Below are 22,897 nucleotides of genomic sequence, written 5' to 3' on the forward strand. Positions count from 1 at the left end.
TCTCCAATTTACAGCAAGTTAAAGAAAAAAAAAAGAAGAGAAAAACAGCAGTTCAAAAAAAACTGGGCATCTTGCTTCTTTCTTATTGAAAGTTCTGCCGTTTCTTTCAAGTCAAATTGACCACAAAATGCTCAAATGAGATTCTTCAATAGGAATATGTAACAAAAAATATAATATGTAAAAGAATTTTTGTGAAACGTGGGAGAGAAGCGATAACATTATCCTTCAAAAAATTCAGAAGTAAATATTTATGTGAAAGGACATATTATTTGGCCATTTGACCTTATTTGTTATTGAATTATTTGGTTGGAAATGATAAACTACACATTATCGTTTGCTTCAGTTGTGATCTTGATTATGGGCTATTTGGTATTTTGCCTACAAACTGTATAGTTAATTATCTGTTAGCTTTTGTTTTCCTGTCACAACTTTATGTTTATGTGGCTAATTGTAGCTGAAAGTTTTATTTACCAATCTTATTTTTCACAGCATAAATGAAACCGTGTTTCAAGAACAAGGTGGCGCTACATCATTCAAGGAAATTCGTCGTAGAGGTCATCGTTGAATGACCTTGGATTATTCCTGAGTATAGCTGTCAATTATGAGATGTTTGATATTAATATGAAAGAATACTGGATGATCTTGTAAGTTTTTTCCTTTGGAGATGTGATACTAACCTGTTTGAATTATCTATTTAACATTATGGATTAGGTCTTTCTCTTTACCAGATTTCGTAGCTGAAGTTTATGAAGTAATCAAACCGGTGTTAACTTCTTATATAAAGGTTAGTGCTAACTGCTAAGCTTATTTCTAAGATGAAAGATGCTTTTATCCCCTCCCCAAAGAATATCATTACTATTTATGTTGTGTTTCTGCTAACTAATTCTTGCATAGCATCTGGTTTGATAATTAAAGTAAAATTTCTGACATGGAGGTTTTCAAGTTGTAATATATATTTTTATGTTTTAGGTAGATTCCCAAACTTTGAAGAAACACTACAGTACTAAGGTAATTGAATGTTGTAAGGCAGAGCATCGGGCTTTCCAGAGCCAAGGTATCTTCTTCGATAACAAGGTAAGGATAGTCCTGATACTACCTTTCATTTGTTATTGAAGTTTATTGTTCCTTTTGTTGGGGGCTTGGTGGTTGTGCACCTATATTGATTTGTACTTCTGTTAATTAATTATAGTCATTCCTCTCTTGTCTGAGTAATTATTGTCAACCATTTTGTTAGCAAAGGCTTCCCATGGATATTGAGTTTGTTGTGCTGCATGTCCACGATGATTTTCGTGATTTTAGTTCTAGATACATAAAAAGGGCCTTTGCATCACGACATGAATGACTATTTTTTAATATGAACCTACAATGCCCCAAATGAATGCTGGATTAAATTAGATACAGGGCAGATATAGAGTGAGATGGAGAGTGTTTGTGTGCTTTAGAGCCATCTGTCCCTAAAACATAGTTTCTTCCCCCCCTTATAAGAAGTAAGTTTATTGATGTATGTAATTTACAAAAGGTTTGGTGGAACACCTACAACAATCTTTTTGAAATTTTTGGTAGGTTATGAATTATGAACTTGTATTGAATATTTGTTAGGTCGTTTTAATAATTCAAGTGATGCTTAGAAAATGCAACCGAGCTTAAACAATTCTGCACATTTTTATAAAATTTTTAGTTTAACCTTTTTAATAAAATTCGATGGAAATTCTTGTTTTCTTTTTGTAGGAATAAAGGAAAATGAAATATAACCAAACTTGGGATCTTTGCAAGCAAGCTTCCATGAAGAAACTAGGTTACAAGGGGAGGTCTTCTGTTCTCCTTTTTCTTTTTTTTTTCCATCCGTAGAATCTTGCTTAAAATGCTTTGAGGACAATGCATATTTTTAAGTGGGGGGTGGGGTTGTAGCCTTGCACATTCCAGGTCCTTTGGGAAATTTTCATTTTGCAAATTTTGCTAAAAATGTCAAAATTTAGAAAGTTTTGCAATGCTCTATGCTTAGAATAAGTACCATGTCTACTTCGCTTTTTAGCATAAAAAAGCATGTATGCCTAACGCATGAGAACGGAGCTCGGATTTGTGATTGTATTTGTTCTTTGAATATGTTACATATGTTGAAAATGCATATATTGATAGCTTAGAAATGCGTAGAACACTTGGTTCATTTTCTGAATATTGTGAATTATGTACATAATAATATGTGCGGTTCTCTTTTTTATCTCAATTTTAATCCCCTTTTTGCCATATTCTAATGCCTTTTTTATATTAATTTTAAATCCCTCTTTTGGCCATACACATTTGTATAAGATTGTTTGAAAGCAAAATATGATTCTTAGGTCAGGTAGAAAGCAAAGTCGGCAAGTTCTTAGAGTTCTTCACCCAACATAACAGTCGATAAAAACAAAACAATATGACCAAGCTGCTAAGGGTTGCAAAACCCGACCCCCGCCTAGTGGGTCACTAGAGTTCCCCAGCATGGCAGCCGGTAGAGAGGAGAGAGAAAAAAAAGAGGGAGCCAAGCCAGCCGCTTAGGTCAAGTAAAATGCCCAAATCCCCCGTTTCAGAGTTTTCGTGGGGATCCTCTCCGCTTTTCTTGCCTAAGCAAAACCCGATCCCGCCTAGTAGGTCCTTAGATTTCTTCACCAAGCATGGCAGGCGGTAGAGAGGGAGAGAGAAAAAAAAAAAGAGGGAGCCAAGCCAGCCGCTTAGATCAAGTAAAATGCGCGTCGAGATCCCCCAGTTTCAAAGTTTTCGTGGGGATCCTCTCCGCTTTTCTTGCCTATGCAAAACCCGACCCTGCCTAGTAGGTCCTTAGAGTTCTTCACCCAGCATGGCAGCCTGTAGAGAGGAAGAGAGAAAAAAAAAGGGAGCCAAGCGAGCCACTTAGGTCAAGTAAAATGCACGTCGAGATCCCCCGGTTTCAGAGTTTTTGTGGGGATCCTCTCCGCTTTTCTTGCCTGAGCAAAACCCGATCCTGCCTAGTATCCTTAGATTTCTTCACCAAGCATGGCACCGGTAGAGAGGGAGAGAGATAAAAAAGAGGGAGCCAAGCCAGCCGCTTAGATCAAGTAAAATGCGCGCCGAGATCCCCCGGTTTCAGAGTTTTCGTGGGGATCTTCTCCGCTTTTCTTGCCTAAGCAAAATCCGACCCCCGCCTAGTAGGAACTTAGAGTTCTTCACCCAGCATGGCAGCCTGTGAGAGGAGCGAGAAAAAAAAGAGGGAGCCAAGCCAGCCGCTTAGGTCAAGTAAAATGCGCGCCATGATCCCCCGGTTTCAGAGTTTTCGTGGGGATCCTCTCCGCTTTTCTTGCCGAAGCAAAACACGATCTTGCCTAGTAGGTGCTTAGAGTTCTTCACCCAGCATGGCAGCCTATAGAAGGGAGCGAGAAAAAAAGAGGGAGCCAAGCAGCCGCTTAGGTCAAGTAAAAATGCGCGCCGAGATCCACCAGTTTCAGAGTTTTCGTGGGGATCCTCTCCGCTTTTCTTGCCTAAGCAAAACCCGACCCTGCCTAGTAGGTCCTTAGAGTTCTTCACCCAGCATGGCAGCCTGTAAAGAGGAAGAGAGAAAAAAAAAGGGAGCCAAGCGAGACACTTAGGTCAAGTAAAATGCGCGTCGAGATCCCCCGGTTTCACAGTTTTTGTGGGGATCCTCTCCGCTTTTCTTGCCTGAGCAAAAACCGATCCTGCCTAGTAGGTCCTTAGATTTCTTCACCAAGCATGGCAGCCGGTAGAGAGAGAGAGAGATAAAAAAGAGGGAGCCAAGCCAGCCGCTTAGATCAAGTAAAATGCGCGCCGAGATCCCCAGTTTCAGAGTTTTTGTGGGGATCCTCTCCGCTTTTCTTGCCTCAGCAAAATCTGACCCCCGCCTAGTAGGTACTTAGTGTTCTTCACCCAGCATGGAAACCTGTGAGAGGGAGCGAGAAAAAAAAGAGGGAGCCAAGCAAGCCGCTTGGGTCAAGTAAAATGCGCGCCGAGATCTCCCGGTTTCAGAGTTTTCGTGGGGATCCTCTCCGCTTTTCTTGCTTAAGCAAAACCCGACCCTACCTAGTAAGTCCTTAGAGTTCTTCACCAAGCATGGCAACCTGTAGAGAGGGAGAGAGAAAAAAAGAGGGAGCCAAGCCAGCCACTTAGGTCAAGTAAAATGCGCGTCGAGATCCCCCGATTTCAGAGTTTTTGTGGGGATCCTCTCCACTTTTCTTGCCTGAGCAAAACCCGATCCTGCCTAGTAGGTCCTTAGATTTCTTCACCAAGCATGGCAGCCGGTAGAGAGGAGAGAGATAAAAAAGAGGGAGCCAAGCCAGCCGCTTAGATCAAGTAAAATGCGCGCCAAGATCCCCTGGTTTTAGAGTTTTCGTGGGGATCCTCTCCGCTTTTCTTGCCTAAGCAAAATCCGACCCCCGCCTAGTAGGAACTTAGAGTTCTTCACCCAGCATGGCAGCCTGTGAGAGGGAGCGAGAAAAAAAAGAGGGAGCCAAGCCAGCCGCTTAGGTCAAGTAAAATGCGCGCCGAGATCCCCCGGTTTTAGAGTTTTCGTGGGGATCCTCTCCGCTTTTCTTGCCTAAGCAAAATCCGACCCCCGCCTAGTAGGTGCTTAGAGTTCTTCACCCAGCATGGCAGCCTGTAGAGAGGGAGCGAGAAAAAAAAGAGGGAGCCAAGGCAGCCGCTTAGGTCAAGTAAAATGCGCGCCGAGATCCACCGGTTTCAGAGTTTTCGTGGGGATCCTCTCCGCTTTTCTTGCCTAAGCAAAACCCGACCCTGCCTAGTAGGTCCTTAGAGTTCTTCACCCAGCATGGCAACCTGTAGAGAGGAAGAGAGAAAAAAAGAGGGATTCAAGCGAGCCACTTAGGTCAAGTAAAATGCGCGTCGAGATCCCCCGGTTTCAGAGTTTTTGTGGGGATCCTCTCCGCTTTTCTTGCCTGAGCAAAACCCGATCCTGCCTAGTAGGTCCTTAGATTTCTTCACCAAGCATGGCAGCCGGTAGAGAGGGAGAGAGATAAAAAAGAGGGAGCCAAGCCAGCCGCTTAGATCAAGTAAAATGCGCGCCAAGATCCCCTGGTTTCAGAGTTTTCGTGGGGATCCTCTCCGCTTTTCTTGCCAGAGAAAATCCGACCCTCGCCTAGTAGGAACTTAGAGTTCTTCACCCAGCATGGCAGCCTGTGAGAGGGAGCGAGAAAAAAAAGAGGGAGCCAAGCCAGCCGCTTAGGTCAAGTAAAATGAGCGCCGAGATCCCCCGGTTTTAGAGTTTTCGTAGGGATCCTCTCCGCTTTTCTTGCCTAAGCAAAATTCGACCCCCGCCTAGTAGGTGCTTAGAGTTCTTCACCCAGCATGGCAGCCTGTAGAGAGGGAGCGAGAAAAAAAAGAGGGAGCCAAGGCAGCCGCTTAGGTCAAGTAAAATGCGCGCCGAGATCCACCGGTTTCAGAGTTTTCGTGGGGATCCTCTCCGCTTTTCTTGCCTAAGCAAAACCCGACCCTGCCTAGTAGGTCCTTAGAGTTCTTCACCGAGCATGGCAGCCTGTAGAGAGGAAGAGAGAAAAAAAGAGGGATTCAAGCGAGCCACTTAGGTCAAGTAAAATGCGCGTCGAGATCCCCGGTTTCAGAGTTTTTGTGGGGATCCTCTCCGCTTTTCTTGCCTGAGCAAAACCCGATCCTGCCTAGTAGGTCCTTAGATTTCTTCACCAAGCATGGCAGCCGGTAGAGAGGGAGAGAGATAAAAAAGAGGGAGCCAAGCCAGCCGCTTAGATTAAGTAAAATGCGCGCCGAGATCCCCCAATTTCAGAGTTTTTGTGGGGATCCTCTCCGCTTTTCTTGCTTAAGCAAAATCTGACCCCCGCCTAGTAGGTACTTAGTGTTCTTCACCCAGCATGGCAACCTGTGAGAGGGAGCGAGAAAAAAAAGAGGGAGCCAAGCAAGTCGCTTGGGTCAAGTAAAATGCGCTCCGAGATCCCCCGGTTTCAGAGTTTTCGTGGGGATCCTCTCCGCTTTTCTTGCCTAAGCAAAACTCGACCCTGCCTAGTAAGTCCTTAGAGTTCTTCACCAAGCATGGCAACCTGTAGAGAGGGAGAGAGAAAAAAAGAGGGAGCCAAGCCAGCCACTTAGGTCAAGTAAAATGCGCGTCGAGATCCCCCGATTTCAGAGTTTTCGTGGGGATCCTCTCCACTTTTCTTGCCTAAGCAAAACCCGATCCTGCCTAGTAGGTCCTTAGATTTCTTCACCAAGCATGGCAGCCGGTAGAGAGGGAGAGAGATAAAAAAGAGGGAGCCAAGCCAGCCGCTTAGATCAAGTAAAATGCGCGCCGAGATCCCCCGGTTTCAGAGTTGTCGTGGGGATCCTCTCCGCTTTTCTTTCCTAAGCAAAACCCGATCCTGCCTAGTAGGTCCTTAGAGTTCATCACCCAGCATTGCAGCCTGTAGAGAGGGAGAGAGAAAAAAAGAGGGAGCCAAGCCAGCCACTTAGGTCAAGTAAAATGCGCGTCGAGATCCCCCGATTTTAGAGTTTTTGTGGGGATCCTCTCCGCTTTTCGTGCCTGAGCAAAACTCGATCCTGCCTAGTAGGTCCTTAGATTTCTTCACCAAGCATGGCAGCCGGTAGAGAGGGAGAGAGATAAAAAAGAGGGAGCCAAGCCAGCCGCTTAGATCAAGTAAAATGCACGCTGAGATCCCCCGGTTTCAGAGTTTTTGTGGGGATCCTCTCCTCTTTTCTTGCCGAAGCAAAACCCGATCTTGCCTAGTAGGTGCTTAGAGTTCTTCACCCAGCATGGCAGCCGGTAGAGAGGGAGAGTGAAAAGAAAGAGGGAGCCAAGCCAGCCGCTTAGGTCAAGTAAAATGCGTGTCGAGATCCCCCGGTTTCAGAGTTTTCGTGGGGATCCTCTCCGCTTTTCTTGCCTAAGCAAAACCCGATCCCACCTAGTAGGTCCTTCGATTTCTTCACCCAGCATGGCAGCCTGTGAGAGGGAGCGAGAAAAAAAAGAGGGAGCCAAGCCAGCCGCTTAGGTCAAGTAAAATACGCGCCGAGATCCCCCGGTTTTAGAGTTTTCGTGGGATTGATCATTCAATTTCAGCAAACCCACTTGTTATAGTCAAAACCATATTTAAGTTGACAATGGTTAGAAAATATAATATTGCATTTACCTCATCACATCTCTTTGTTCTTCCAACAACCATTAAGAAGAATCCCTGTAAACCGAACCCCATGTATTCCCTTTTCTCCTCACTCGCCATAATTTTGCCCTCTCCAAACAAAATCATTTCAGCCTTATTTTTGTTCACTACCCATTTCCAAAAATTTCATTTCCCTCTGAAAATCTTTGTCGATGGCCAAACCTGTGGCTGGGAACCGAATGTTCTCGATCATGTCCAGTGCTGAACCTCCCGATGGACTGCAAGGATCAAGGGTTAAGGTTGGTTTTTCTTTTTTGTTGGTTAGAGTTCGTGTTCTATTTTTTTTTTACTCGAGTTAAATCCTTTGTATTTGAAGAAATTAAAGTTATGGGATGTGATGCATGTTGGCAGGGAGCTGATTTCTTAGAAGTTGGTTAGTGTTCTTGTTCTGTTTTTTTTTTTAACTTTAGTTAGTTACATTGTTTATGAAGAAATGAAAGTTATCGGATGTGATGCATGTTGGTTGGTAGGGAGCTGAATCCTTTCTTAGGAACATTTTGGGGAGCATGGAGGCTGTTTATTTGAGTCGGAAGCCCGCTGCAAAATCTGTTTTGGAGTTTGTTCGATCTGTCCATGATGATAGAAATTTGTTATGATCATATTGCATTTTGAAGTTTTGGGGTATTTTTCTTCCATTTCTTTTCTTCTTCCAATTTCTGCTTATCTTTTTATTCTTTCTTCTGTTTATTATTTTCTAATGGTCACTTGTTGTGCAATATCTTTCTTTTAAGTCATTGGCTACTTGTTGTGAAATGGTGTCACTTCTTAGGAACGTTTTGGCGAGCATGGATGCTGTTTATTTTAGTTGGACGCCCACTGCAAAATCTGTTTTGGAGTTTGTTCGATCTATTCGTGATGATACCAATCTGTTATGATCATATTGCATTTTGAAGTTTTGGGTATTTTTCTTTGGTTCTTTTCTACTTCCAATTTCTGCTTATTTTTTATTCTTTCGTATGTATATTATTTTTCAATGGTCACTTGTTGTGCAATGTCTTTCTTTTAAGTCATTGGCTACTTTATAAAGAGAAGAACAAAGTGAACTATGTTATCTTTCTACTCTTCCTACCCCATTTCCGTAAAGAAGCAAGAAAACAACTAACAGGCAGATCAATCTGCTTAAACATTCAATTGGCCATTTAGTCTTTTGGGTTTTAACATTCTGCCATTCTTGTCGTTGCTCTTAAATCTCCTCACAATCTCTTTGTTAAATCCCTGTAAACCGAACCCCATGTCTTCCCTTTTCTCCCCATCGGCCATAATTTTTCCCACTCCCCAGACAAAATCGTTTCAACCTTATTTTTCTTCACCACCCATTTCCAAAATTTTCATTTCCCTCCGAAATTCTTTGTCGATGCCGAAACCTGCTGCTAGGAATCGATTGTTCTCGATCTTGTCGAGTGCCGAACCTTCCAATGGACTGCAAGGATCAAGGGTTAAGGTTTATTTTTAAGTTATTGTTGTTCTGTTTTTTTCTGATTTGATTTCATTGCATTGTTTTTGAAGAATTTAAAGTTATGGGTTGTGATGATCCTTTCTTAGAAATGGTTTTGCAGTCCTGGAGACTGCTTATGTGAGTCAGAATCACACTGTAAAATCCACTTTGGAGCTTGTGCGATCTTTTGATGGTGATACTAATTGGTTATGATCATATTGCACTTGCAACTTTTAGGGTATTTTTCTTCCATTTCTTTTCTACTTTCAATTTCATTTTCAATTTCTGCAATTTTTTTAGTTTTTCATATGTATATTGTTTTCCAATGGTCATTTGTTGTGTGGTGTCTTTCTTGTAAGTCATTGGTTACTTTGTAAAGAGAAACACATTATGCACTATTTCATCGTTCTACTCTTTCTGCAACATTTCAATAAAGAAGCAAGAAAACAGCTAGCACGCAGATCAAACTTCCTTAAATATTCAATTGGCCATTTCGCCTTTTTGGATTTAACATTCTGCATTTGTGTCGTTACCCTTAAATCTCCTCACAATCTCTTTGTTCTTCCAACAATCATTAAGAAAAATCCCTGTAAACCGAACCCCATGTATTCCCTTTTCTCCTCACTTGCCAGAATTTTGCCCACTCTCCAAACAAAATCATTTCAGCCTTACTTTTGTTCACTACCCATTTCCAAAAATTTCATTTCCCTCTGAAAATCTTTGTCGATGGCCAAACCTGTGGCTGGGAACCGAATGTTCTCGATCATGTCCAGTGCTGAACCTCTCGATGGACTACAAGGATCAAGGGTTAAGGTTGGTTTTTCTATTTTTGTTGGTTAGAGTTCGTGTTCTGTTTTTTTTTTTTCTTACTTTGAGTTAAATCCTTTGTATTTGAAGAAATTAAAGTTATGGGATGTGATGCATGTTGGTTGGTAGGGAGATGAATCCTTTCTTAGGAACGTTTTGGGGAGCATGGAGGCTGTTTATTTGAGTCGGAAGCCCACTGCAAAATCTGTTTAAGGTTTAGGAGGGTCCTATGTTCAAAAGTTTGATGGTGTGTATCTTTGTTGGCTCGACATGTTTTTAATTTATGATTGTTGTTGGTGGAGAGAGCGGAAGATGTCGGGGACAGTTTGGAGAAGATCAAGCGGCAGCTGGCCTCTGGGTCTGGTCGGAATTTGTTGCAGGGTCCCCTTCTAAAGCGATCTGAAACAGTAAACTAACGCATTGCAACTCTTTCTGTCTTTCCTTTTGTTTTGAATTGATGGTTACTGCTTAATTGCGCTGCCTTTAGGTCTTCCATTTAAATCGTTCTGACTGTTTTAGTGATATTTGACGACTTAATTAAATCACCTAGAAGTACTTATTAAGATTAGGACGTCGGGATTTGTGATTTCAAGGAGATTAGAAATGTGAGAAATGCCCATGTTCGTGATCTAACTGTCGGCATATTTGTGTTTATGAATATGGTCGTCGATGTGATAGTATTCTCAGACTGTTTTGTAGTGCGCATATGTAGAATTGTGGTCACATTTGATCAGCCTTCTATTTTCTGCGTTTCTGTTCTTAGACAGCATTTTTTATGGCAATGAGCCTTCATTGTAGCAAATCTGATTTTCTCTATTACAATGTTTGCAGTTGAGGAAATGGAATGAGCGATGGATAGTTTTGGACCCAACAACAGGGAAAATGGAGTAACCATACGTCCCATTTACACTGTTTTTGGTCCTTTCTTGCTTGGTTCAATGTAGTAATATGTTGGTGGAAACAGCTCATTTCTAATGCTGCTGCCGATGGTGATGGGGTCAATGGACCTCTGCCAAGAGTGTTCATATCACAAATTGTTGTGGATTAGTTGAGTAAATAAACTCAGGTGCGTTTCACCGAATTCTCGATATGCAGAAATCTGAATATATTTTTTCCTTCTGAAATTTGGCTACAAGCTGTATCTTGGTGCTGCAGTAAGTGTATTGTTAGCGATGTAGTAGGCATAAGGTGGGAATAGGATGCATTTTGTGTTTTATCCATTTAAGTTTTTGGTTTATGCAACAAAACCTTAGCTTGAATTACAACTTCATATCATTTTTCCTACTGCATTCAGTACGTAATCAGAAGATACACTGAATGTTCTTGCATTGGGAAGAAGCATGCTGCTTTGGCTGGTTCTCTGGGTTCCTTCACATGGGAAAAGCCTTTGCATTCAGAGTTTGAGCAATTAGCAAGGCTTTTAATCTCCCATGACTCTGAAACTTATGTTATTTAGGTCACCATATTATCGTGGAGAATGAACCAAATTTCATTTCTGAATTGTGATTTCACCAAGAATTTGAAAACAAAAATGCATATTGTTTTCTTTCTGATTCTTTTTTATTGCGTATTATTTTTTATTGGTCATTTACCTCCCACAGATGACATGAATAGCGCCAAACAACTGCAAAGAGAACTGCCACACTCCTATAATTGCTGCTAACCTACCTAACTAAGAATATACGACAATCTCGAAAATGTGCCAATGAGAGACATCATCAGATCCAGAGATCAAGTTTGCCAAGAACTACTCATAGTAGAATTTGCAAATATGTGGTGCAAACTGAGCCAAGAATAGACAACTCCAACCTTTTGGAATAGACGTGGTTATCAACCTTTTGACTCTCTTCTTCTTTTCTTTCCTGACTTGGATTCACTGCCCTGATCATTGGATGAATTTAGTGACTTTCCCTTTGAGTTCTCCATTGTTTTCCCAGAAGTTGATGAATGCTTCACATCTCCACTTTCTTTTTCTTTTGCTTTTGAAGATGTGAACTTAACCTTGGTGGAGAGATTGGTATTATTAGACTTATCGCCTGTTTTGGTAGACTTGTCTTTTGAAACAGGAGTTTTTGGGGTTTCTTGTTTGGACTTCCCCGTCTTCGATACATCTTGCTTGTTGGACTTTGCAACAGCGGCAGGTGTGGATGTCTCATCGTCCTTAGATTTGCTAGTCTTGTTGGATTCGGCATCATCATTCTTCGACTTGCCAGCGATTTTTGGACCTGTGCTACCAAGTTTACTTCCAATTTCAAGAGTGCCTTGATCCTTTGATTTACTTCCAATTTTTGGAGGCTGGTTTCAGCACAGGTGTGGTTTCCTTTTTATCATCATCACCTGACAATCTTTTCATGTTTTTTCCAGAAATAGATTTAGTTGATCCCTTCTTTCTCTTGACCTCTGATTGTTTTAACGAACTCCCCCCACTCTTGCTGGTTCCATCACCCTTCCTAACAGACTGCTTCAATGTCTTAGTTTCAAAATCACTTGTAGTGTCATTAGTTTACATTTACATTTACGTTGAAGATATAATATTACATTTACGTCATTAGTTTTTGGATGAATTGGTGATTTAACATGCTCTAGAGTGGATAGTTTAGGAGGTCTGTTAGACCACCATTGTTATTTTACTTATAATAGAAGAAAGGAAAGTAAGGCACGTTAGTAATCAACACAGTTACTTATTCAAAAGGATGACAGTTATCTAAAACAGGAAGTTAAATGGATGAGAGGGAGATGGGAAAGGGCAGGCAGTTTTTAGTAAAAGGAAGGGCCTGCCAGAATTGTTCTGGTTTTAATTGTAGTATTTTGAATTGTGTTTATTTCTGTTTTGGATTAGGAGGGTTTCTTTGCTTGTTGTTTGTAATTTCTCTGTAATTTTCTTTCTATTGCAACTTTAAGTCTCAAATATCAATATAATAGAAACAGTACATAAGTGTTCTATCAAGGTTGTATGTTCAGAAGTGAGTAGATAGTTGAGGAAGTCCTATGTTCAAAAGTGAGTAGTTTAGGAGGGTCCTATGTTCAAAAGTTTGCTGGTGTGTATCTTTGTTGGCTCAACATGTTTTTAATTTATGATTGTTGTTGGTGGAGAGAGCGGAAGATGCCGGGGACAGTTTGGAGAAGATCAAGCGGCAGCTGGCCTCTAGGCGTCTGGTCGGAATTTGTTGCAGGGTCCCCTTCTAAAGCGATCTGAAACAGTAAACTAACGCATTGCAACTCTTTCTGTCTTTCCTGTTGTTTTGAATTGATGGTTACTGCTTAATTGCGCTGCCTTTAGGAATTTGGCAAGCATGGAGGCTGTTTATTTGAGTCGGAAGCCCACTGCAAAATCTGTTTTGGAGTTTGTTCGATCTGTTCATGATGATACAAATTTGTTATGATCATATTGCATTTTGAAGTTTTGGGGTATTTTTCTTCCATTTCTTTTCTACTTCCAATTTCTGCTTACGTTGTATTCTTTCTTATGTATATTATTTTCTAATGGTCTTGTTGTGCAATGTCTTTCTTTTAAGTCATTGGCTACTTTGTAAAGAGAAAAACAAAGTGAACTATGTCATCGTTCTACTCTTTCTACCCCATTTCCGTAAAGAAGCAAGAAAACAGCTAACAGGCAAATCAATCTACTTAAACATTCAATTGGCCATTTAGTCTTTTGGGATTTAACATTCTGCCATTCTTGTCGTTGCCCTTAAATCTCCTCACAATCTCTTTGTTATTCCAACAATCCTTAAGAAAAATCCCTGTAAACCGAACCCCATATGTTCCCTTTTCTCCACATCGGTCATAATTTTGTCCACTCTCCAAACAAAATCCTTTCAATCTTATTTTTTTTCACTACCCATTTCCAAAATTTTCATTTCCCTTGGAAAATCTTTGTCGATGTCGAAACTTGCGGCTGGGAACCGATAGTTCTCAATCATGTCCAGTGTTGTACCTCCCAATGGACGGCATGGATCAAGGGTTAAGGTGGATTTTTTTGTTATCGTTGGTTAGAATTCTTGTTCTGTTTTAGGTTAAGGTGAATGATTGTTGTTGGTGGAGAGAGCGGAAGAATGTTTAAGTGTTAGCTTTCTCTACTCATAACCTACTCAAATATTAGAAAAAAGGACTTAACGACACAAATTGCATCCAAGTGTCCAGATGCAACACTATAGTGCCAAACAAACCTAACTAGTGTCCAAAATGTGCCTAAGATTTAAAGACAACCAAACGATGCTTAACTGTGAGCTTTTCCAATGCATAAGCTACCAAAAAGTGAGAAAAAAAGGTCTGAACAACCTAAAATCGCAACCAAGTGCCCAAATGCAACTACTATAGTGCCAAATAAACCTAAGTAGTGTCCAAAAGGTGCCTAAGCTTTAAAGAAAACCAAAGAATGCTTAAATGTGAGCTTTCTAGACTCATAACCAACTAAAAAGTTAGAAAAAAGAATTTAACAACCCGGAATGACAACCAAATGCCAAGGTACAACAACTATAGTGCCAAACCAAGGTGTGTAAGCTGTAAAGGAAACAAAAGAATGCTTAAGTGTTAGCTTTCCCGACTCATAACCTAACAAAAGTTAGAAAAAAGGACTTAACAACCCGAAATTGCAACCAAGTGCCAAAGTGCAACAACTATGGTGCCAAAGAAACCTTATTAATGTCCAAAAGGTTCCTAAGGTTTAAAGACAGCAAAAAAAAATGCTTAAGTGTGAGATTTTCCAAATCATAACTTTAAAAAATGTGAGAAAAAGGACTTAACGACCTGAAGTGGAAATCAAGTGTCCAAGTGCAACAGCTATAATGCCAAACCAACCTAGGTAGTGTCCAAAAGGTGCCTACGTTGTAAATGCAATCAAAGAATGCTTCAGTGTGAACTTTCTCTACTTATAACCTACCAAAATGTTAGAAAAAAGGACTTAACGACTCGAATTGCAACCAAGTGCCCAAGTGCAACAAATATAGTGCCAAACTAACCTAACTAGTGTCCAAAAGGTGCATAAGGCTTAAAATCAACCAAACAATGCTTAACTGTGAGCTTTTCCAACTCATAAGCTACGAAAAAATGAGAAAAAAATGACTTAACAACCCGAAATGGCAACCAAGTGCCCAAATTCAATAACTATAGTGTCAAACCAACCTAACTACTATCCAAACGGTGTTAAGTTGTAAAGGCAACCATTGAATGCTTAAGTTTGAGCTTTCTTAATTCATAAGCTACCAAAAAATCACAAAAAAGGACTTGATGAACAAAAATTTCAACCAAGTGCGTAAGTTAAACAAATATGCTGTTAAACAACCTAATTAGTGTCTAAAAGGTGACTAAGGTTTAAAGACAACCAAAGAATGCTGAAGTGTGAGCTTTCCCGACTCATAACCTACCCATAAGTCAGAAAAAATGATTTAACGACTCGAAATGGCAAGCATGTGCCCAAGAGCAACAAATAAAATGTCAAACGTACCTAAGTAGTATCCAAAAGTTGCGTAAGCTATAAACGCAACCAAATAATATTTAAGTGTGAGCTTTCTCAACTCATAACAAACAAAAATGTAAAAAAAAAAAAAGACTTAACGACCCCAATTGGCAACCAAGTGCCTAAGTGAAACAACTATAGTGCGAAACATACCTAAGTAGTGTCCAAAAAGTGCCTAAGCTGTAAATGCAACCCAAGAACTCGTAAGTGTGAGCTTTGTCGACTCATATCCTACCAAAATATCTGAAAAAATGACTTAACGACCTGAAATGGCAACCAAGTGCATATGTGCAATAATTATAGTGCCAAACAAACCTAAGTAGTTTAAAAAACGTGCCTATTATATAAACACAACCAAAGAATGCTTAAGTGTGAGCTTTCTCAACTCACAATCTACCAAAATGTCAGAAAAAAGGACTTAACGACCCAAAATGAAAATAAGTGCACAAAAAGCAACAACTATAGTGCCAGACCAACCCAAGTAGTGTCCAAAAGGTGCCTAAGGTTTAAAGACAAACCAAGAATGTTTAACTGTGAGCATTCCTGATATGGATCAAGAAATCATGATTGAATCAAATGAAGAAGTTGGGGAGATGCAATGCTTGGAAGTTGAAGAGTTATTTTGGGCAACTCAAAAGTCATAAATTTAAATGTTTAAGAAATAATGTTTATGTGTTTTTAGTTATTATGTTAGTTGAAAGGTTATCAAATTAAATGTTTTGACCTTTCATTTCATATTTTAATTAGTATAAATAGGGTTGTAATTTTTCCACATTTAAAAAGAAGAATTTGGGATGAAAGAAATCTGAAAAATTCTAGAATGTAGAATTTTGTTCTTGTCTGTTGTGATAGAATGCCCAAACATTTGAAGCATTCAAGTGAGAATTGATCTACCTTACTTGTGGAGTGTTTTGAAGATTAAGGATTGATGGGAGTTTCTAATTTTGTTCGATCCTTGGTTTCTTAGATCATCTAAGCAATTTGTATGTAGCCTATTTTAGGGGTTGAAATCAAATTGGTTTTGCGGCTAGTGGGGTTGTGTTCTTTGAGTCTTGTTGTTTAACATGATTCTTAGATCCAATGGCTAGGGGTTTCTTATCAATTTCCAACACATAACCTACCAAAAAGTTACCAAAAAGGACTTAAGGACCTTAAATGGAAACCAAGTGTGCAAGTGCATCAACTATAGTGCCAACCAACCTATGTAGTGTCCAAGAGGTGCTTAGGCTGTAAAGACTATCAAACAATGCTTAAGTGTGAGCTTTCTTAACTCATAAACTACAAAAAATTGAAAAACAAAGAAGGAATTAACAACCAAAAATTAGTAAATAAGACAAGAACTATAGTGCTAAACCAACCTAAGTGGTGTGCAAAAGGCGTCTATAGTGCAAATCATGTCATTTTAATTGATCAATTCATAAGTTAGTCCTAGAAGTTTTATGGTATAGTGCTTGATTTGGCAATGCATAGGTAAAGAAACCATAGTGACTAAAGTTCACAAATCAAATGTATAGTATTGTGTATAAAATGACTTTATAAGTGAATAAAAACACTAGGAAAAAGAAATTGAGTCATATAAGGGATCATCTAGCAAACAGGTTTTTGTCAAGTTCCAAATGTAGTAACACTACAACAAAAATTATCTACTACGACAGTTGTTTATATCACAAAATGGAGGGAGGAAAAAAAATTATCACAAAAGGAAAAAAAACGCGCGGGAAAAGGCGAAACTTTTCGGATAATACTTTTCGCGACAGTTATTTGATGTCGTAGTATTGTAATTGAAACAATATTTAGAGGCCTAGAACCACAAATGAAAGTCACGAATGAACCATCATCATTCTTCTTAAATCGCCACTAATCTTAAAAGTGCAAGCATTGTATATATGTTTAATTTTTAAAATAAAAAGAAAATGGTTCTAAAAAAGAAAATGGTTATCAATTCCTATCTAATGAGTTGTGGTAAAAATTATATCAATAAAATGAACAAGAAAAAAAGAAGTGTAAGGAAGGAAAAGTTGAATACCGTAGAACCCAACGAATTTTGACCTAATCGGCTTAACTCTCCTACATTCTACAGGCTATTGTTGCTTCGGCCGTGAGTGAATATTTTCCTACGCAAGTTCTGATATCGAAGGAACCCAACGAATTCTGACCTAATTGGCTTAACTCTTCTACTTTCAACTAGCTATTGTTGCTTCGGCCAAGAGTGAAGAGTTACCTATACAACTATCGATCCCGAAGGAACCCGACGCATTCTGACCTAACCACTTTAACTCTCCTACTTTCTACAGAAATTGATGCTTTGGCCAAGAGTAAAAAGTTCCCTATGTGAATTCTGATATGTAAAGAACTTGATGCATTCCAACCTAACCAGCTTAACTCTCCTACTTTCTACCGGTTATTGTTGCTTCAGCCAAGAGTGAAGAGTTCTCTACGCAAGCTTTGATTCTGAAGGAACCTGACATATTCTGACCCAACTAGCTTAACTATCCAACTTTCTACAGGCTATTGTTGCTTCAACCAAGAGTGAAGAGTTCCTTATGCAATTTAGGAACCCGATGCATTCTGACCTAACCGGCTTGACTTTCCTACTTTCTACGGCCTATTGTGGCTTCGGCGAAGTGAAAAGTTCTTTACGCAAGTTCTGAACTCAAAGGAACTCGATGGATTTTGACCTAACCCGCTTAACTCTCCTACTTTCTACCGGCTATAGTTACTACAACCAAAAGTGAAAAGTTCCCTACGCAAGTTTTGATCCCGTAGGAACCCGATGCATTGCGACCTAATCGACTTATCTCTCTAACTTTCCATGGGTTGTTATTGCTTCATCCAAGAGTGAAGAGTACCTAATGCACGTTCATGTCTCGAAGGAACCCGATGCACTCTGACCTAATCGATTTAACTCTCCTACTTTCTATGGGTTATTATGGCTTCGACAAAGATTGAAGAGTTCTCCACACAAGTTCTGATCTCGAAGGAACCCAACACATTCTGAACTAACCCAAGCAAAACACATATTCTATGTGAAAGATTCTGCAAATCCTAAATGGTCAGTGGTTTTAACATCTCCACGTAGAACTATTGAAGAAGATTTCTTTGAAGATGAAATAGGAGATATGCTACTAGAGTGTGGTTATGGAGTTGTTCAAAAGATGCCCAATGTTGATACACCTCACGAGATTGATGATACAACTTCATCATATATTAGACATGATTGTGAGGGTAGATGGGTTGATAAGTAATAATTGTATAAATGTTTTATTAAGGTATGCCATTTACTTTCCTTTATAATAGATTTATGTTTAGAGATTGTAATTACTAAGCTTATTTTATGTCCTTACTTTGCTCACTAACGTGCTTACTAATACATATATGTTTTTTTTGCAGATTCATAGATGGAGGAGTCACATACTTAAGTGAGGATGAAAGAAAAATGATTCCCAAAGCAAGAAACAAATCATTCGTGCCATGTGGCCCAACGACTATGCCAGAGTTAGCATGTAAGAAATTCTGGGCAACGGTTGCCCGTTCAATTTAATGAACATGGGCAACTTGTAAGAGTTATATCTAAGAAAATTCAAAGTTACATTGGTGTGTGTGTTCGACAGCAGATTCCTATCACATACAAATCTTGGAAACAAGTTTCGAATGAGTTGAAAGATAAAATCTACGATTGTATATCGGTATGAATTCTATAATTATGTTTTTCTTACAATGTAGTTTGATTTCCCTAAGTCTAAATATTTTTTTCTTTTTTCTTGTGTAGATGTCGTTTGAGTTACATCCCAATGTTAGACATTCTATCCTAATGTCTGCATCAAGAAAGTATCGAACTTTCAAAACTACGTTAACTCTTCTGTATATACTTCCGTTTAAGGATCAACCATCATGTTTGTAGTTTCCTCCTAAGATCTATTCTCATATTAATCAAGAAGATTGGAAATCCTTTGTGGACGCTAGACTGACTGAAGAATGTGAGGTAAATAAATTTAATTACATGTTAACTTTAATGTTGGTTTGGTATGTAACTACAAACTAATTTTTTGTATAGGATTATAGTCGTATTCAAAGGGAAAGAAGATCAAAATGCATATACAATCATCACATTGCTAGTAAGGGATATGAAAATCCTGTCGAAGAATTAGTAAGTATTTCTAATTGAATGAAATAATTTATCTTAATATGTTTATGCTAATTAAATATATATCTTTGGTTGCATAATATAACGTGTGATCTTTCCTATCGTTCAACTCTTTGGAAAGAAGCAAGAAAAGGAAAAAACAATGATTATTTTCATGATGCTACTCGAGATTGTGTCTCTCGAATCGTAAGTTTGCTTGCGATTTACTTATATACAATATTTAATCTTTTGTTAACTTAGTTAATGATGAATACTTGTGTTGTTCTATAGGATGCATTAGCTGAAACACATAGAGATGAGGACATATTGACTGAATCATTGGGCTCTAAGGAGCATGGTAGACGTGTACGTGGCATGGGTGGTTTTGTCTCTCAATCACTATATTTCAAGACAGTGAAAGGGAAAGAGAAAATTGCAAGTTCTCAAGTTGTAGAAGATGACTCAAAAAGCAAAAGTTACAAAAAGGGTCATAATCACTTGAGATCGTCCATCAGAAGTGTTAACATAGATCTCTATGCCGATGAGGATTTGGGCAACACACCTATGAACGAAGAAGTGAAGGTAATTAACTTTGTTGTCACTTTTAAAATTTTAATGTTTATAGGATAAATTGTTCTTAATGATGCTTTTAATACTTGTAAAGTAAACATCGTGCAAATTGGCTATAGGAACGATTAATAATATTGTTGCAATAGCAACCGTACTTGATGATAGAAATGGTGGTCCCAATGTTAAAATCTTGGTGGACTTGCTCACAGGAGGAGATTGTAGTTTACCTATTCCAGTGAAGGGCAAGATAGAGACTTTAAATCAAGCATTAGGTAATATTGTCGAATGACCTCGTTGACTTGTTTATGTGCTATTGAAGCTTTGATATTTATTTGTGATTGTATTTTAGGTTTTGATATTATTTTGTTTGTGCTTGGAGCATTCAACCCCAAAGGATGTTCTGTATTCTTCAAATTACATAAATGTTAATGGAACCATTAAGCTCTTATATGGCATCCTAATGAACGAGCTAATATTCGGTAAAAACAAATTCATTTATTTAGCTCGTTAGGACTTGCTCCATTATTGCGGCATGGTAGAAATAGGCTATATGTGCATCCTAGCATACATTACGTAAGTAAACATCTTTTACTCATCTTTATGTCCAATACTATAGCTATAGTTATTTTGTTCCTTTTTAACTAAGGTTGCTTTTACTTAGATATCTTTGGGATGAATGTGATTGTGGAAGCAAGTTTTTTGTTATGACCAAGCAAAAATAACATCACATATCAAGGATCGTGATCTTCGATCCAGAAATTTTGCCAACCAGTTAGAAGCGGCTACCTTGGAACAAATAGTTCTAATTCCGTATAATACTGGGTAAATAAATAAGATTAACACATTATTATGTTTTTCATTGAGGTTAAATGTATACTCACATTGAAGATGTTTATTGTAGTTTTCATTGGATGTTGCATGTCATCGATCTTCGAGAGAACTGTGTTTATGTTTTGGACTCTCTTCAAAGTAAAGTTAACGAAGACATCCATGGAGTCATAAATGTGACTTATGATTTACTTCTTATTTGACTTCATTGTCTTCTAATTCTAATGTTTCCAAATGTATAGAGGATTAAAAACATGGCAAGCTAAGCATGATTTACAACATTATCGGTCAAATCCGAAATGGAAACCTATAAAGGTAATTTGCATTGACACATAATTATTTTCAATGAAACATAAGAATAATTTGTATGTAATTTATATACATGCAGTGTCCTCGTCAATTGGATTCGGTTGGGTGTGGGTATTATGTCCAAAAGTATATACATGAAATCGTGCCTAATTCTAGTACTCCCATCACTAGCCTTGTAAGTTTCTACTTTCACTTTTTATATGTTACAAATTACATAAATTATCTAAACTTATTCTTTCCATACCTTTCTTTTTGCGTAGTTTAATAGAAAAAAGTGCATATACGCAAGAGGAGTGACGAGATTTGAACAAAATATGCAAGCCGATTTGTGTAAGCTTTTACACTTTTTTTTGTAGTTTATAAGTTACTAGTACTAATACTAATTGTTTTAATATATAAGCTACGAGAATCTAGTACTACTTGTTGTACATACTTTAATTTTCAGGTTTTCTGCTTGTAGTAGTTTATGAATAGGTGTTGTATTGTAGTGTTTTAGGTGTTGACTTTAGAGTGTATTTGTTGTAGTACTATGTGGAAAATGTGTATTAGTGGAGGAATTTGTTGTACACATACTTTAATACTTTACATATTATTTACTTGATTGATATGTGTATTTTTGTAGTATTATGAAAGTGTGGAAAAGTGTATTTTTGTAGTTTTCCATGGAAGTGTGGAAGTGTATGTGCTGGTTTTGTGGCCTCTTACCATGTTGAATTCTATAGCTAGAAATAGTATTAGTTTGCCATTGGATGTGTGGAAGTGTATGCTGGTTTTGTAGGGGTTGATCTTCCTTGTAGGTGAAATGGAAATATTGGTTTGCCATGGAAGTGTGGAAATGTATGTGTTGGTTTTGTAGGTTTCTTACATGTTGAATTCTATAGCTAGAAATATATTAGTTTGTCATTGGATGTGTGGAAGTGTATGCTGGTTTTGTAGGTGTTGATCTTCTTCCTTGTAGGTGAAATGGAAATATTGGTTTGCTATGGAAGTGTGGAAAAATGTATATATGTTGGGTTTTTAGGTGTTGAATTCTGTAGCTAGAAATATTATTAGTTTGCATCGAAGTGTGGAAGTGTATGTGCTGGTTTTGTAGGTTTGAATTCTATATAGCTAGAAATAGTATTAGTTTGCCATTGGATGTGTGGAAGTGTATGCTTGTTTTGTAGGTGTTGATCTTCTGCCTTGCAGGTGAAATATGGAAGTAATATATAAGGTTTGCCATGGAGTGGTAGACAGCTAGCAATCATGCAACAATTATTTTTTATACTTTTTTAATATTCGATGACGAACATTTCATGTCGTAATTCGTAACAAATAATGTCGATTTCGACACCATGAAAAATAATTAAAATAAATAAATTAAAAAAACAAACAAGGCTTTGATGTCGGTTTAAAAACGACATTAAAGGAAAACCAACAGTAAAGGTCAACAATTACGCCATAAAAAATGTTGATTTAAAACCGACATCAGTGGCCATCAATGATGCATTTGATGTCATTTTTAAACTGACATCAAAGCAAAAATGACATTAAAGGCCTTTAATAACGCTAGCATAGATGTCAATTCCGAACTGACACCAAAGGCCATTAATGTCGGTTCTAAACTGACAATAAAGAGCAAATTTCTTCTAGTGCTTGCTCCATATTATAAGTAGATTTTCATTTAGCTAACTGCTAAAGTGAACTTATGGACTTCCACTTAGGGTTCAGTCGTTATATTCTCGATAGTCGAGCCCCATATTGTTTGCAATGGAATGAGTCCTCACATTATAACCCTTGAGCAGACGAACATGAGAGCTTTTCCCTTCTCGTAACACGAAGAAGTGAAAGATTAGCTCTATTACTTGTCACCAGGGAGCATTATTTCATGGGAGTAGATGTAGAGACAATATTTGGAAAAGTTCTTTTCAACCTTTTATGCTACTAGTGTGAGGAAGAAAATCTATGGCATCACACAAGGAAAGGATGAATCACTTTACGATTATTGGGGGAGATACTTGGCTCAGTGCCAAGTTTTTCATCATTAGGTACAGAACCATATGTTGATTCAATATTTATATGGGTGATTGTTGCAATGAGATAAAATGATTATTGATGTGGAGGCATGAGGTGCTCTTAAGGATAATACGACAACTAAAGTAAATAAATTGATTTCAACTATGGTAGCTAGCTCCCAACACTTTGAAATGTAAATTTATTAGGTCCCTTCC

At 38.5% G+C, this 22,897-nt stretch overlaps 2 long non-coding RNA genes across 3 annotated transcripts; both read left to right on the forward strand.

The window, feature by feature from the left end:
- Positions 1–522: 522 nt before the first annotated feature.
- On the forward strand, positions 523–1,005 carry LOC116404148. The gene is made up of 3 exons (XR_004217079.1): positions 523–554; positions 712–784; positions 970–1,005. It is a non-coding gene; the product is annotated as an uncharacterized LOC116404148 (long non-coding RNA).
- An 18,438-nt stretch (positions 1,006–19,443) lies between these two features.
- On the forward strand, positions 19,444–20,781 carry LOC116403777. 2 transcript variants are annotated; one of them, XR_004216606.1, is made up of 4 exons: positions 19,444–19,562; positions 19,760–19,822; positions 20,212–20,693; positions 20,767–20,781. It is a non-coding gene; the product is annotated as an uncharacterized LOC116403777 (long non-coding RNA). The 2 variants fall into 2 exon arrangements; XR_004216607.1 differs by lacking the exon at positions 20,767–20,781 and having other exon boundaries at positions 20,212–20,372; positions 20,452–20,549.
- The last annotated feature ends 2,116 nt before the right edge of the window (positions 20,782–22,897 follow it).

This window comes from Cucumis sativus, chromosome 5 (assembly GCF_000004075.3).
Source record: "Cucumis sativus cultivar 9930 chromosome 5, Cucumber_9930_V3, whole genome shotgun sequence".
Lineage (NCBI taxonomy): Eukaryota > Viridiplantae > Streptophyta > Magnoliopsida > Cucurbitales > Cucurbitaceae > Cucumis > Cucumis sativus.